General features: G+C 37.6%; 1 protein-coding gene across 2 annotated transcripts in view; it reads right to left on the bottom strand.

Moving 5' to 3' along the window:
* Positions 1–15,825, bottom strand: part of LOC135683135 (xanthine dehydrogenase) — an 81,990-nt gene that overhangs the window by 30,726 nt on the left and 35,439 nt on the right. Inside the window, exon 1 of one of the 2 annotated variants that reach the window (XM_065198309.2) lies at positions 781–1,959. The exons of the other annotated variant lie outside the window; for it this stretch is intronic. The gene's annotated coding sequence lies outside the window, so the exon portion shown is untranslated. Of the gene's footprint in view, positions 1–780; positions 1,960–15,825 lie in introns of those variants that run through there. 2 annotated transcript variants of the gene reach the window in all.

The raw sequence follows: 15,825 nt of genomic DNA, 5'->3' as shown, positions 1-15,825 counted from the left end.
AACTCACAAAGAAATTACATCTAAATATGAAACATCCTACACTTTCTGCGGGCCTTTTCTAACATACTAGCAAGGGGAGTGGGGCCCAGACTGGAAACTTTGCTGCGCGCCCGCAATATATTGCCCGCGCACACCTCTGCGCGCTTTTGCATATTGGCCGCGCAAAATCCCCTAGATCCCTTGACAATAGGATTTAACATTATTAACAATAAAAATAACTAAGAGTGCATGATTTCAGGCGCGCAGTCTCAAATTTTCAAAATAAACTTGCCCGCGCAAGAAGCAAAGTTTCCAGTCTGGAGTGGGGCAATTGCACCTCCAGCCCGAGTAAATATCTATCATTTTAAATAATCGGTTATTTTCCTCCTCTTCATATAAGGAAAGACCTGTCCCTGCAGCTAATTTCCCTTCGAACAGGCTATGACTTTCCGTATTCATACAAATTTCAGATATCAAATCCATTCACTCGTTCGTTTCATTTACTCTGATGAAGCCCTGTATGCCGTGGCGAAATATTAGTATACTCTTAAATTTAATTTATTTTGAAAATTTATTTCGTGACATTGAATTCTCGTCGTCGTATTGCTTTGTTCCTGTATACCTTTCATTTTAAAATCTCTTTGCAAGATTCACAGAATCCGGCGGACAGCCTATCCTGCGGTTCTTCCTTCTCACACTTTAAATTTCAGATACCCTGCACAAAGGTCGCTCGGGGTCAAAGGGCATAGTTCATGGTAACTCTAAAGAGCGTAAGAAAGAAGCACGAAAAAGGAAACTAACCTGGATCTAGGACATCACATCATCAAATCTGTTGATTCCTATTGTTTTGCTTATTAGAAATCAAGTAATAGGTCAGCTGTGATTGATTTCAAACTACTATTGACACACAGTTAGGCCCTGGCTTGTAAACCAGGAAAATCTCCTTCGCAGTTTCCGGGCCAAAGTGAAAATAGACATCAGGTGATCAGGAACAGAAACGAATTGATTGCCGTGCTAATGAAAGATGAATGAGGCCATCAATAATGAATGACCTTGACTACAAACTCTCACACATGCACTTCCCTTTTCCCGCCATGACATTTTACTTGCAAAGTTGAGAAAGTATGGTGTTGAAAACCTGGAACTTACTTGGTTTACGTCATATCTAACCACTAGAAAGCAAAGTAAATGGGGTATATCTGCAATCCCAGTTGAACGAGCTAAACCAGTTCTGCTTGTCCATTAATATGGAGATAAATACTTCCAAAACCAAGATAATGGTTATAAGAAAAAACAAGAAAAAATCTAAGGCATGCAAAATTTGGAAATTTGATGATAAAGAGATCAAAGAATGCAATGAGTAAAATACCTTGCAGTTACTTTTAAATTTAATGGTTCCTACAGTGCTCATGTTGATATAATTAAGCAAAAAGCTCAAAAATCTTACTTTGCTCTCTTGTCCAAAAGCAACGAATGGGATGGTTTCAACCCAGGACTGTTTCTATTTTTATTAGACAGTACAATACTTCCTATCCTAAATTATGCCACTGACGTATGGGGATATTTGGTACATGGGAATGCCTGGAAAAAATTCATCTCATGGCTTGCAAGTCAACCCTAGGTGTTAAAGGATCTACAACGTCTCTTTGGGTTTATGCGGAGTTGGGACGTTGTTCGTTGCTTGAACATAGACATATTAACATCTTAAAATTTTATATTCGTTCAATAAATCTCGATTCCTCCAGATATGCATACAGAGCTCTTCAAATGTTAATTAATGATGCAGATTCCGGTGTTTCTAATTGGGTCAGTATTGCCCGTTCCCTGACGACCCTTTACAGAATACATACAACCAATAACTCCTCTATCGTGAAATCAAAAGTGGCTTTCCATTTTAGGTCAAAAATTATGGAAAATTTACAAGAACAAATTATTCTCAATAAAAAGCTTTGTACATACGCATCTTTCAAAATTGTTTATAAGTTTGAGCATTACTTAGACTTGATACCTAGCAAAAAGAAAAGTTCCAACTTTGCAAAACTACGTCTCATAACCTTAGGATTGAAACAGGTAGATACGGGAAGAATCCTATTCCTAGGATTGATAGAAAATGTCCCTATTGCCAATCTTTTAATAAAACTGCTGTGGAGGACGAAATTCATTTTTTATTAGTTTGTCCCCTTTACGAGACTGCTAGGAATTCTATGTTATCTATGATTTATTCAAAATTTCCCAGAATATCATCCCTTGACCTTTGTCATAAGTTTATTTGGTTGATGAGTCAAGAAGATACGGATTGTCTGATATCGATACCCAATTTTATATCGCTGGCTTTTGAGTCACGGGAATCTTTTGGGAAGTCCTCTACGTGCATATCCTCGTAACATAAACTTTCTAGCTCGTCATCATTTTTTCATCTGTTTATCTTTGTATTAGCTGTTCGCTGTTTTCTGAGATTTATTGTTAATTTGTAATTATGTTAACTTGTAAGTATAGTAATTCTGTTGGCTGTTTTCTGAGATTTATTGTTAATTTGTACTTATGTTCTGAGATTTATTATTAATTTGTAATTATGTTAACTTTTATGTATGGTAATTGTGTTGGCAATGGGCCATTTCGGCCTACAAGCCCAAAAAAAAAATATTCCAAAACCGAAAATATTCACTGTGGAATCCCCCCCCCCCCCAGGGTTCACGTACACCACCATCGCCTTTTTTAAATATGTAAATTTTTAGCCCGTTTACTTTGCTCTGATGAAGCCCCGTATGCCGGGGCGAAATATTAGCCTTTACTGATTTACGTGTTTTTATTGTTGTTTATTCTCGGCGTATTGCGGTGTTTCATATTTGCTACATTTTTATCGACTTTTTGCCGCAAGAACTCCTTGGAGCCCGTCGAGCAGCCTGCTACAGTGGCCTTTTCTTCATTCACTCATTCACGTCTTGGCCTTCTAATGTTTCTGATTTACATCAATGACCTTCCGTTCTCTCTGAAAAAAGGTAAAGTGACAATGTACGCCGACGACACCAGTATTTCTTACTCTTCTTCGAGCTTAGCAGAAACAAATCGAACTCTAAACAGTGAACGGAACGATTTGAAGCAATGGGTGCAAGGTAATAAACTTTCTCTGAATGTTCTAAAAATACAAGCTCTGATTATAGGCTCCAAGACCAGAATTAAGAAAATTATTGATAAAACAATTGATCATCCACAGATTTTTATTGGTGACTCTCAAGTTGAAACTGTTGACCAAACAAAGTATCTGGGTGTGACAGTCGATAGCAGCTTAAATTGGGAAGAACACGTTAACATTCTCCGTACCAAAGTTTCTCGTGTAATTGGAGTTTTGAAATATTCCAGCAATTTTTTACCTCAAAACACGTTGAGTAAAATGTATCGGGGTATCGTCGAGCCCCATTTTCGGTTCTGCTGTTCGGTATGGGGGTGCTGTGGGGTGACTTAACTGCAATCGTTGAAAAATCTGCAGAATCGAGCAGCTAGAATAGTAGATAATGGCAGGGTTGATGCGCCTGCTATGCCACTGGTTCGCAGTTTGGGTTGGCCAACTATAGATGACATTATTAGAAGCAAAACAGCTACAACAATGTACATTGTACAAGTCGTTAAATTGTCTCGTCCCAGAGTACCTTTCCAACCTGTTCGAAAAAAATTTGATTTGATATGTTAGAAAACTGAGAAATACCGATACCGATCTTTCGCTACCCTTACGGAAACAAACAATGGGCAGAGAGGTGTTTCTTTTCGTGGACCTAAGCTTTGGAACCAACTTGAACCTGATGCCAAACAGGCACCCTCCCTTGCCACCTTTAAGAGAAGAATCAAAAACTAACTATGAACGACCATTCCTATTTCCTAGTATCTATCTTCTTACTTTTTAAAGGTACATTGTGTTATAGCAAAGAGAGCGTATTAGGCTCCCCGTGAGAAGTTTGTCTGAAAGTTTGTAAAAGCAGCATAATGGCATCATCCTCTATAATTAAAAATGCCAGAAATAATATGTATTTTATGTCTGAATCACCTTAAGTCAAAACTTATCTGAATCGCTGAATCGGCTTTTTACTAACTTCAACATCGGGTTCATTTTGAGGGATAGGACATCCATCATTTTGAGGCGAAGGCCCTGCTCATGAGTTAATTTGCCTGAATTTGCAAATATAAAAGGAAGAAAGCCATTGAAACATCCTGTCTTATACATCTATGCAAGCAGAAGCGAAACGATTTTTTTTCGCGTCTAGCTACTTCGTTCTCCTCGAAATGAGCACCTATCTGATCTCTTGCTATTAAATCTGAGATTGTAATAGCAAAGCAGCGGGATTTGCGTTCCAAACAATAGCCTATTGCGCTGCAAACAAAGGGAGTTATGATGTAATGTACTATTGTTTTCCCTCATTTGCTATGAAAAAGGCCAAATTAATAGCATGGCCGTTCTGTGGCTGAAGAATGAGGCTCCTCTTATGCCGTGGTATATTGGCTTTTGATGAAAGGTCTGCTGCGGCTACTTTAGTTTGATTGAATAACTAGAACCGCGGTTGAAATTTTTTGTTTCTTTTTATTTTTCTTACATTACACACGAAATGGCCTTGAAAAATTGTTATTACAGTAATAGCAATTATAGCACTGTCCGACGCCCCTGGTGAAAACTGCTCTAAGCAAGGACCGAGATACAACTTTTGTTTGGGGGGGGCCAGGAGGGCCGGCATAAAAGGGGGCGTGAGGGGTGTGAGACACCCTTGTAAAAAATCATATTTCAAAAGCGTAGAGGTTTTGCCATCAAGGGATGCCTGGTCGGCAAATTTTCAAACCTTTCGGCAAATAAATGATTATTTTTCGGCAAATTTGACGTTCCTGGGGATCCCTGCTGAATATAACTATAGCTGTCACCGGCAGTGTCAAACCAAATTAATTTTGGTTGTGAGAAAAGTTTTATTACTGAAAAAAATTTTAATCAAAAGAGGCTCAATGATCACACATTTTAAGATCAATATTTCAAATGTGACGAACTAAAGCAGCAACGACTGGATTCCTTATCTGCAAACCAAAAAATATGAAACATTAATATCATTAATATCTGCTTAACTATGTAGTAATCTTTTCAACAAAACAACAAAAAGATTGATGATTAATAAGTATCCTCACCGACTTCCAACAAAACAAAATTTAACAATGGTACAAAAATTTTGTGGGGGCCAGCCCCCCCCCCCCCCCCCGCCCATTGAGAAATTTGTTGAGGATTGATGCTTTCATGTAAGAACCTTCTAGAAAATTTGATGGAAAGTTAAACCGGCTGTTTTGAAAGGAACTGGTTTCAAATTTACAACTAGCTATTAAAGTTTTCCAAGCTTTCTTCAAATTTTTGTTCCCAAGAAAGGAACTGTGCCTTCTCTTAAGAAATTTTTTATCCTTTCACCATTTCTAGAGCACAGTTTCTCATAGAGAGTGAGCCTATCAATCTGCAAAATCATGAATTTGCACAAAAAGGTTGGCAGCAAGATCTCTTAAAATCCATTTGTCAGATATATGTTATCAGATATCTTTCAGACAAGTCTACAGTTTTGAGCACATGTTCAATACCTGATCATAATTCCACACGCTGATGAACTGGAATCATATCTTTTGTAAATGTTATGTAACTGTACTGTAGAGGCAGGAGCAACATAGTTATTACGCTAGCAGGTGCTAAGGCACCCCTTTACATTTCTCAATGATATGCAGCAAAACTTTCAAAAGATTTTATGTTACCGTTTGATGAGAACGAAGTCATATATTTCGTCAAATTTCTAAATATTTCGAGATCGAATTTTATTGAAAACAATCTCATCTCCTAGGTCAGAGGAGCTGCTCTCTTTATAAAGTCTTGAAAGGGAGTATCTCGCTAACTGAAAACGGGCTTTGGGTTTGAGTCCAACTTTCAAAATCTATCATTTGATATCATCATTTGATACATGATACCAAAATTGAGAACAATACATCATTTGATACCTACAAATTTTACCAGCCGTGTAGACGTTTCAAATACATTCAATTTGACAGAGAGTCTTCTTCATGCCAATACCAATTGTGAATAAAAAAACTTTGGGATTTTCAACATGGGATATGTTCCGACATTCTAAATAGGGTGTTTTCAAAAAATTTTCCGGAGGCAAGCTCCTGAGCCCCCCGTTTCATTTCTCACCTAGTTCTCTCATTCTGTTGTCCATTGCAAAGGGTTTTAAGGATGAATTATGACAATGTTTGCAACAAACTGATTCTCAGTTAAGACACAATTCGGGGCCCGTTTTACAAGCCCCAAAAATAAGCAACTTTAACACCTATTGGCGCCCTTTTGCTTGCTTTTCCAGTGGGTTAAAGGGTAGCCAGTCCGCCACGGAACTCGACTGTGATAATAATTAAGAGGACTGTATCAAATGATGATTCAATAAAATTTTATTTGAGTTAATTTCACGAGTTGCTTTTGAGCATGACCTAATTCGATTGAGATGTTGTTATGTTGTTATTTCTTATTCGTTATGGTCTTTTATGCCACGATTCCTCGCGTTTTTCTTGTATCTGCTCTACTAATTTATCGACCTCCTGAGAATTTGATCTGTAAAACCAGGGTAAAATTTGTGTTTCGTGACATTTTCATTCCCTTGGTTAATCTAGGGGTATCTAAGGTTTTGCCATAGCGTGGGTCTCACCTTGCTTGGTGAAGCCACAATACAAGTAGCTTTTTTTATTTTCCCAGCCCTCCCTCCCTAATTTTTTCTGTATGCAAAATGCCTTTTAAGTGTATTTTTGCATGCATTGGCTGATTCAGACTGGATTTCAAGGGTTCTGGAACCCTGTTAAATTTTCCTAAGAGGCAAAACACCAGTTTTCCCTTCACGCTCAAATAAATCGCAACGAGTCCGAACAGCAAATGGGTTCTTGTATCACAACCTTTGCCGCTCTCTAAAATATGGTATCGTGAAAAAAAGGAACCATGTCCTAGCTATGGTAATCTTTTGTAACATATTATACTCCTCTAAAGGAAAGAACCCTGTCGTAGCCATGGCTACCATTGTCTGTAATTGTTTTCGCCATAAACAAAGGAATCCTTTTGGAACCAATCTCACTCAACTTATTTAAACCGCTGACCATGCATGTTTTCATAATGGCGACGTGAAGCTGCGAGTGAAGGCTATGACTGTACGCTGGTGAAAGCTTGTTTTAAGCCCTCAAACGGGAAGGAGCAGTTTTGGACAAAAATTCTGAGACAAGATGCAATTTTTGTAATCTTCTACTTTACCTTCCCTTTGTAAATTCGAACCCCCCACCCCTTTCCCCACGAAGCAATGTTGGATTTCTAGCTCTACCATTTCTTCTTTAAAATCATGCATTCAACAATGGATTGGGGGAGGGGGGAAGACACGTTTTAATGAAAATATAAATTTTCTTTCATGAATTTCGGACCGCATATCTCCCTTGGACCACTTCTTTTATAAATCAAAGAGGGGATCTCCAACAAACTTCTCAATTAAAGTTTTCCCGGTTTTTGAGTTTAAAATTTCCTTTCCGACAAACAATTGATCTTCCCTACAATTTATATTCATATTTATTTCATATTCATATAAGATATTTATACGTTAAAAATCCCTTCAGCATGTAAAAAAACGAACTAAATTGAATTTACAATCTAAATACAATAAATTCTCAGGGCCTTTTTGCTACTCTTCCAGGGAGTCGTGTTTTTATTCAGTTTCAGGTCTTGAAATATGATTTTGATTTTCTTTTCAACTTCGCGAGGACTGGCAGTTCCCTGATTGATGTTGTTCCACGCAGTAAAAACTGAATAGTGAAAAAGCGATGAAAAGTGAAGAAGAGCTGAATAGTGGAAGCAATGACGGAGCATATTTGAAACTCTGTTTTGTTTAGCGGCTAAAGTGACATTCTCTGCAAAGCAGAGCTCTTAAATGTTAAAGAGAAGAAGTTGATGTCTGAAAGTATCTTTAATCTGAAAAATGATTGTTGAATCATTCAAAGTTCCATTCTCATTATTCATATATGGATTGAATAGGCCCATTTCTTATCCAAGGCTAAGTCCGCAGATTAGCCAATTTTTTGTTATACGTTCATAAGTTGAGGAAGAAAACTCACAACAATTCTTGAAAAGGTTACTATTTAAGATGTCTAAATGAACCTGTTAATGTTGCCCGCATTTTTAATTAATTCCAAGGATTTCTATAATTTTACTTTTAGCATTGTCTTCTCGCTCCACAACTTCATGAAGCATAAATGTCACAACATAATGGCAAGAATTTAACTTTGATTGGAAAATCAAACAACTTAAAGCATTTCAATGTAAGATGAAGGCCCTTTTAAAAAATACAAGGAAAATTATTTTAGAGCTCGAAAGGTAAGATAAAAGGTGCATGATTGAAATTGATGAATTGAAAAGAAGGTTGGTTTGCCATATCATTCAAATAAATAAATGAAGAGAGGTCAACTGCTTTCTACTCATAGCTTCAATACTACTTAAATCTTGAGTGGGACGAAAACCCTGTGTTTATGAAAGTAAGAACTGTACCGTTTGTCATACGTGAACGAAATGAAAAAGCTTTGGATAAATTAGAGGAAGATGGTATCATCGAGAAAGTGGAATTTTCTGAATGGGCGTCACCTACAGATCCCGTAGTGAAAGCCGATGGGAGTTTACGTATTTGTGGAGATTATTCATGCACTATTAACCCCCCCCCCCCCCTAACCCTCCCCTGGCGCCACCACTGTCAGTCGCCACTCACAGTGACAATTTAGAGTTAGAGTATGCTATCTATGCGTCAATATTGAAACCGGTTGTTGTTGTTTTCTGCAAACCTGTGAAAACCGGTGCCCATATGTTTCCCTTATGTGAAAAAAATCGGTGACTTAAAAGCATATTCGATACCGCTTTGATACAAAATGATAGAAAATGGAATCATTGTAGTGTATGTCTTCCACGGCTAAGAACTGAATACGCGAGGAAAGGTTTCTATTACATGGGTGCAAAGACTTTTAATGAGCTACCACTGAGTGCAAGGACGTCTGACAATGCATCTGATTTTATGAAAATTATGAACACAATTTATACATAAAATTTTAATTAGTTATACTACAAAATAAATGTTTTGAGACCTGCAGTTGTAACATATTTATATATCTTCTTTTTAAGGTCCTTTCTTTTTACAGGACAAACATTGATAACAGCATTTTCGTAATTGTTGAAGTTTTTATCTTGTTAAATAATTCGTTATTGTTATTATCATTATTATTATTAATACAGATGCAAATCAGAATCTGACGTCTTGTATTGTGGGAATAGACTTTCGCTTTCAGAAAAAATTCATGAGAATATGAGTCGAAATTGCTAGAGGAGGAGCACTGGAGGGGGGGGGGGGGAGGGCTCACTTTTTGAGAGATAAAATTTTTTTGAACGTCTTTTCTATATCATTTTTTAAAAAGTCATATGAAATGAAAGGAGAGAAATCTGTTTGTATACTGCTTGATTTTATTTGATCTATTTACTAACTTATTGGCGAATCATTGCAATGTCTGCATTGTAGATGTGTTAACATGGCCTACTGAAAATAAGCGAGATAAGGTAAATGCACATTTCTGTTCCGGAATTAAAATTTTCTCAATCAATACCAGGGGTGGATCCAGGATTTTTGATGACTATAGTTCAAATCTTTTGGAATCGGAACCACGCCCTTCTTGCTTGTGGGACACGCCCACTATATGGGCCAATGATAAAACCATGTGTGTTTATAGTTGCTTCGTATTCATAAATATTCCTTCGAACATCCTTTTTCTATTTCCAGGGACGCCAGAGAAGGGGGTGTGGGGGTACAACCGCCCCTGTTGCCTTTTGACAGAAGGGGCAAGGGTTGTTTTTAATAAAGTTGCCTTGAAACTGACCAATTGTAATAATCAGAGAGATTCATATGAAATTCTGAACTTCTCAATCATGTAAAATAATTCCTTGTGCCGAAAGTTAGCCAATGTTGAAGATACCTACAGATAATAAAATTGCGTATGAATTTGTAGAAGCTGAGAATTATCTTTCAAAAGCCCTTTTACTCAAGCCTGCCCCCCCCCCTCCTCTTTCCGCTTGGTCGTTCCGCCGTCCCTGTCTATTCCCTAGTAGGTCCTTGCCTTTGAAGCTACATTACAGTGGGCCCAGGATGTGAAAACGAGCTATAGTCCACTGTTGCTTTACAGGGGACAGAGAGCGGAGAAATACTCATATTCTATTGGTTAAAAGGTCATTTTCAAACCTGACTATAGTTTGACTATAGCTCGCGCCAAAAATTATGGTACGGGTTTCATTTCATTGTCATTGTCAAAACTATGGTACGGGTTTCGATGCCTTTTCCAGAGCAAATCCCCAGACCGACTATAGCTCGGAATATCCACTGTAGCTCAATTCTGGTTGGTTACTATCAACAAAGAACGAAACTTCTGATTCGTCTAAGTTTTAATATTAGATCATTCTGCGCTCAGTGTTTTATATCTTATCTGTAGAGGCATTGTGATGACACATTGCCAGCAGTGCATGTTTGTTAATCGCATTTCATAACCTATACCGCTGCTTTCAAATGTGAATTCCGAAAATCAAACACTGAGATTTTGACTATAGCTCGAGCTACAGTTGCTATAGTCTGGATCCGCTCCTGAATACAACAGCTTCTTGTTATTCACATCGATATGCACTTTGAACCAAAAGTCATTCTTCCTTTCTCACCTCCGCCCCTCCCAATTTTGTCCTAATAATCAGTAAGCAGTTTTTTTAAGATCATCGAATTCTCTGTTCTGAGGGTCATAGTAATTTGTTAAATTTTAGTCTGGGAGATGAATCTTTAGCCATTCTAGAAGGCTGAATTTCAAAAATTTTCTTTCGCGTCGCACCCAACGATGGTGGGTCCTCCTAAAATCTGGAATTCACTCTCGGAATCAATAAAGACAGCAATTTGATCAAAACTTGGTTCCTTGAAAACAGTAGCCTGCGTGCAGACTTTACTAACCGTTGCGAAGGAGAGCCATGGCTCTCCTTCGCAACGGATAGTAAATTCTGCACACAGGCTATGAAAACAGGTGCGCATGCTCGTTTTGCAGTAAATGAACTGTCTTATGCAATCCTTGACACTATTGTAAAAACTAACGTTAAATAATCTACAATACAATACAATACAATCACTAAATTTGATTCTCAGCTCCGCTCCCACGCTAACGACCTCTTGAAATAACTTTCGCCGAAAAAAAAGTTTGTCTTCAGGTTTCTTCAAAAATACCGACATTTGTAAAAGAAAACCCATTTACGAAAGGTCAGCCGCAGCCGGCCCTTGCACGTGACAGGGACGGGATCCACGCTAGGCCTTCGGGGGGAAACTACACTGATCTATAAAAAGTCTTGAACGAGCTTCTAATGTGACCAGAGTGTCGCCGTTCGAGAAGAGGGCCCCAGAACAGCCCATGCGAGGAGACGGCCTTCTCTGTCACCCCTAGCAATGTTTTCAGCTGCTCTGGCCTTTTTCAGCAATCAGTAACACAGCATTGCAGCATTGCAGCCAGTGGCGAAGCGAGAGGTCATGCAGGTCATGCAAAGCATGACCAAAAAGATTTCTAGAAAATTATTTTTTACTCTAGGACCAAAAGCTCTAAAAAGTTTAGATGGGGGTTTTTTAACATTGAAAGTTCTCCAAAATCAAACAAAAATTATTCTTTGCGTACTTTTATGTAACTCCGTAGGCGCAAACGTAGGGTTTCTACATTTGAAACTCAATAAAGCTCAAGGGTTTCCAATTTAGTCATGCAAATATCACAGGGATCCCAATCTAGTCATGCACTTTCAAATGTGCATGACTCAAACCCTATGTTTAGTCATGCAAAACCACGCGCAACAATGGAAACAGCCCTGGAAACATGATGATTATCACGCTTTAGTCATGCACTTTTGGAATGGCATGACCATGACCTTGATCGCATGATCGCATCGCTTCCCTGTTCGAGTTCAAAAAGTGAGACTGAAGAGGAAGTATGCTAGTTCACGAGGAAAGGGATTTCGTGAAATGTTACCCTGCAAGTAATATAGCAGCAACGAAATGTGGAAAAATAACAGTTCCATGGTTTTAAAGGATTGATGTAGCAAAATAAAAGTTGGCAGTGGAACAGATTCTTCCTGTTGTGGACTATGTTTGCTAACACATATATTTAGGCAGTGGCGGATCCAGACTACCGCCATTACCGCTCGAGCGGTAGTCAGATTATTTAAAAAATTATAGAAACAAGGATCATTTTCATGTTTATCCTACTACTTTAATTAAACCATATTTAATTATTTAAAATATTTGATCGCGCTGCAAACCAAGCCTTTCTTCCTAGGAACATGCCTGAAATTTCCACAGAGACAGAAATATTTTTTAATGCTTATCGCTATGGAAATTGCGTGCCAATTGCCGAGCCACATGTTTGCAAATAGAAGGCTAGCATGGGGGGATGATGAAATCATAGCTTGCTAGCTAGGGGGGTTGAGTCGGTGTAGAGCGGATTCGAGCTGCACTGAGCGGTAGTCGCCTGCCTAAACCAATCAAATCGTCAGAAATCACTGCCAACCTGGGGGGATGCATACAAATTTTGTTGACAACCAATGAACAACCGAGTTGACTACCGCTCAGATGGGGGGTTGAGTAGTACTGCCGCTCAAAGCGGCTCAAACGTTACAGAAAGATGGGGGGATGCCTAAATATTCTGCAAACTGTAACTTCAAAGCCGATGTGACCCATTATTTTGTACAATACACAACTAATCGTAGGAATATATTTTAAAAGAACATTAAGACTCATATTCTAAGATTTATTCTAAAATTCAGAAATATTCTAGAATTTAAGAAGGCATCAGGATTAAAAGTCAGGCCCACAATATTCGCCAAAAGTATGATTCTTTGTTTAACAAAAGTTGCTCTCAATAATTTCAAATTTTATCTAGCTTTTTAAACTTGTAATTTCCAACAGGTCTGATTTTCATAAGTAATTGTCCGACTAAATGTGAGTTTTAGGCGGCACTTCAAAATTTATCTTTTTTTCTAATTCTATGGTGTTCCTCGTCTCAATGCCGTAATTTTTATAGAATATCCATCCTCAGAATATTGAATAAGATTATTTATTTCTTCTCAAGCTTGTTGTAAGGATACATGAAATTTCAGTAAAGCACAGCTTGTCTCTTGAAAATGGTCTACATAAGAAATTATAGAAAGCAATAATCATTTTAGAAAACCGGGTGTGACCAAGAAATGGGTGCGGTCTAAAGGGTGTGGTCATCCCTCTATCTCATTTCGGCGGTAGTCAGATTTTTGGCTGGATCCGCCACTGTTAGGCCTGTGGGATATGACATGCACGAACTAGGCCTACGGCGCCTGATAATAAGGCAGGCAACGCTCATATTGCAAGAAAAAAAATGAAACAAACTGCCTGGTTTTAATATCATTATATTGCTGTACAGATTATTGGCAAGCCCAAAGTATTCCATGCTTTGATAATGGAATGGCTAGTGGACTTACATGCTAAATTTCCATTGAAATATTCAGAATGAGTGTCTCTAGAACTTGTTGTTAGTAGAAGAAACACAAATGCTTCATTGTTGTTGCTTTTTAGAGACATGCAATGCAAGTTTGAGATACAACGAGGCATGAAATTAGTGTTGTCTTAACCTTTTCAGTATTTATCTTATAATGGCCTTTTTTGTTATGATGTTTGTGAGATGGGAGTATTGAGATTGTTTCAGAGGAGAACTCTCCATTTTCTGATTATAATCTGTTTTGATAAATTAAGAATAATGAATTAAAAAAAATGAGGTATAGCATGAACATAGACTAGGGGGCATTAATTTTTTTATTTGTAAAATTACACTATTTGTACTTATAAATACAATAGTTCTAAGTAAGGAATTATTGAAGGGTCATCAAAAGTGTATTTATCTTGTCAGGGCAAAAATGTGTTTATCTTATCCTTGTCGAAATGTGTTTATCTGCTCTTGAAATAGTAAATATTTATAAATTGAATGTCAAAGTTTTCAAGCAAGTTAACATTAAAAACAAGTTAACATTTTAATTTCAGAATTTAAAAACATGTTTAGCACCTAAAGCCAAAGCTTCATCAAAACATGTCTCAAAAAAGTTCTGAAAATTATTCTTTTGCAAATTTTTAAAAGTTTTATGCCCACCTAAGGCTTTTCTGGGTATTTTCACAATCAGGGGCGGATACAAACAAAACTTTAACATTCTCAAAACCCATTATAACCGACCGACCACGCCCTTTTCCCGGAAACGCCCAAGAAATTGTTTTCTGTCTTTTATGGATGCAATGATTAAAATTATTGAAATTTTAAGAGGAGGAATAGAAACAAACAATATGAAGTGGCAGACACCCAGGGGGATGAAGGGAGGTAGTTGTCCCCCAACATTTTGGGAAGACAGAGGTCTTTTATTCTAAAAAGAATGGACAAATGTGATGTCATCTTATCAAAAAACTAGGCTTGCCCCCTCATATTATTGCCCAAAAAAACAATGATGCAACATTAAAGAATTGCTTAATAAGCATAGCAACACTAGTAATTGAAAATTGGGTAATGCAGGGAAAAATAACACAAAGATCAAGACAAAATGTTTGTGGCAAATTGTGCTTGGTTTTCTAATGGTTTAACATGTGGAATTTTATAGAAAGAAGTGTAGTTTTGTGGACATCCAAATTATTGATAAAAATTTAAGGACACAAGATTCATCATAGAAGAGAATTATTAACGAAAGTTGACCAATGAAATTACTAAAAATGCAGGCACTTTTCAGAGCATACAAGCCACAGAAACTTAGACAAAGAATTGGGTAAAAACCTTTTCTAGTAACAAAAATAGACTGCTAAGGCTAGTCAACTTCTTTCTGGATGCTAACTCTCTTAAATGCATCATATCTTTTGGCATATGATAATTGCACTGCTTTAGAGTAAAATATTTCTGCATCAAAGTCAAAGTCTGTATATCTGTTTCAGATTTGTTGTTCATCATTTGGAAATACATGGAAGAAAAATTACTTTGGGATGACTGTCTATTTAGTAGATCCATCAAATTTAAATTTGAATCTTCTGAGGCCTGACACTTTATACTAAACTTCCCTCTGCTTAGCTTTCAGAAGCACTTTCTTTTGCCAAAGAAAATGAATATAATTTTTTGGCTTCATAATCTTTCCTTCCACAGATCAGGGGCGGATTCAGGGTGTCGCACAGGTCGCACGGAAGACCGTCAGATTTTCAGAATTTAGTTTAAGTCTTCAGTCATTGAAATAAGGCAATCATGTTTATCACAATCTTTTATTGTCCTCCTTAAAGATAATACATTTTGCTCTCTTTACACAATAAACACAGCACCGAACTTGGTCGATCTCACACACAATGCTACGATTTAATTCAAGATAGAAAAAATTCCAATACCATCCTAGACCGTAAACAGTATGATTTTTAAGCATGTCGCCCTTTGCAGGGCTCTTTGTTATGTAAATATTTTACCAAATCTCACCAATCAAAATTCAAGTTTTCACACATTTGTGCGGCACTAAAAGTCTGTAAACACTATGTTAGATTACTGTGCCGCACAACAGCTGACAAGGGAAGAAAGTGGATGAGGTGCACAGGAAGTGATCATGAGGGAGGGAGGCCTCCTAAACCGCCTGCTGGGCAGTGTTAATGTGCGACCGTCAACTTTTATTCTGTATCCGCCCCTGCCACAGATGCAATAGACCTTGTTCATTATTGGCTTAGTATCAATGTTTTTAAAATAGAACACAAC

The sequence above is a fragment of the Rhopilema esculentum genome, chromosome 7 (assembly GCF_057945365.1).
Source record: "Rhopilema esculentum isolate cy_ngs chromosome 7, ASM5794536v1, whole genome shotgun sequence".
In the NCBI taxonomy this organism is placed as follows: Eukaryota; Metazoa; Cnidaria; class Scyphozoa; order Rhizostomeae; family Rhizostomatidae; genus Rhopilema; species Rhopilema esculentum.
This window is presented reverse-complemented; position numbering and strand designations above follow the sequence as displayed.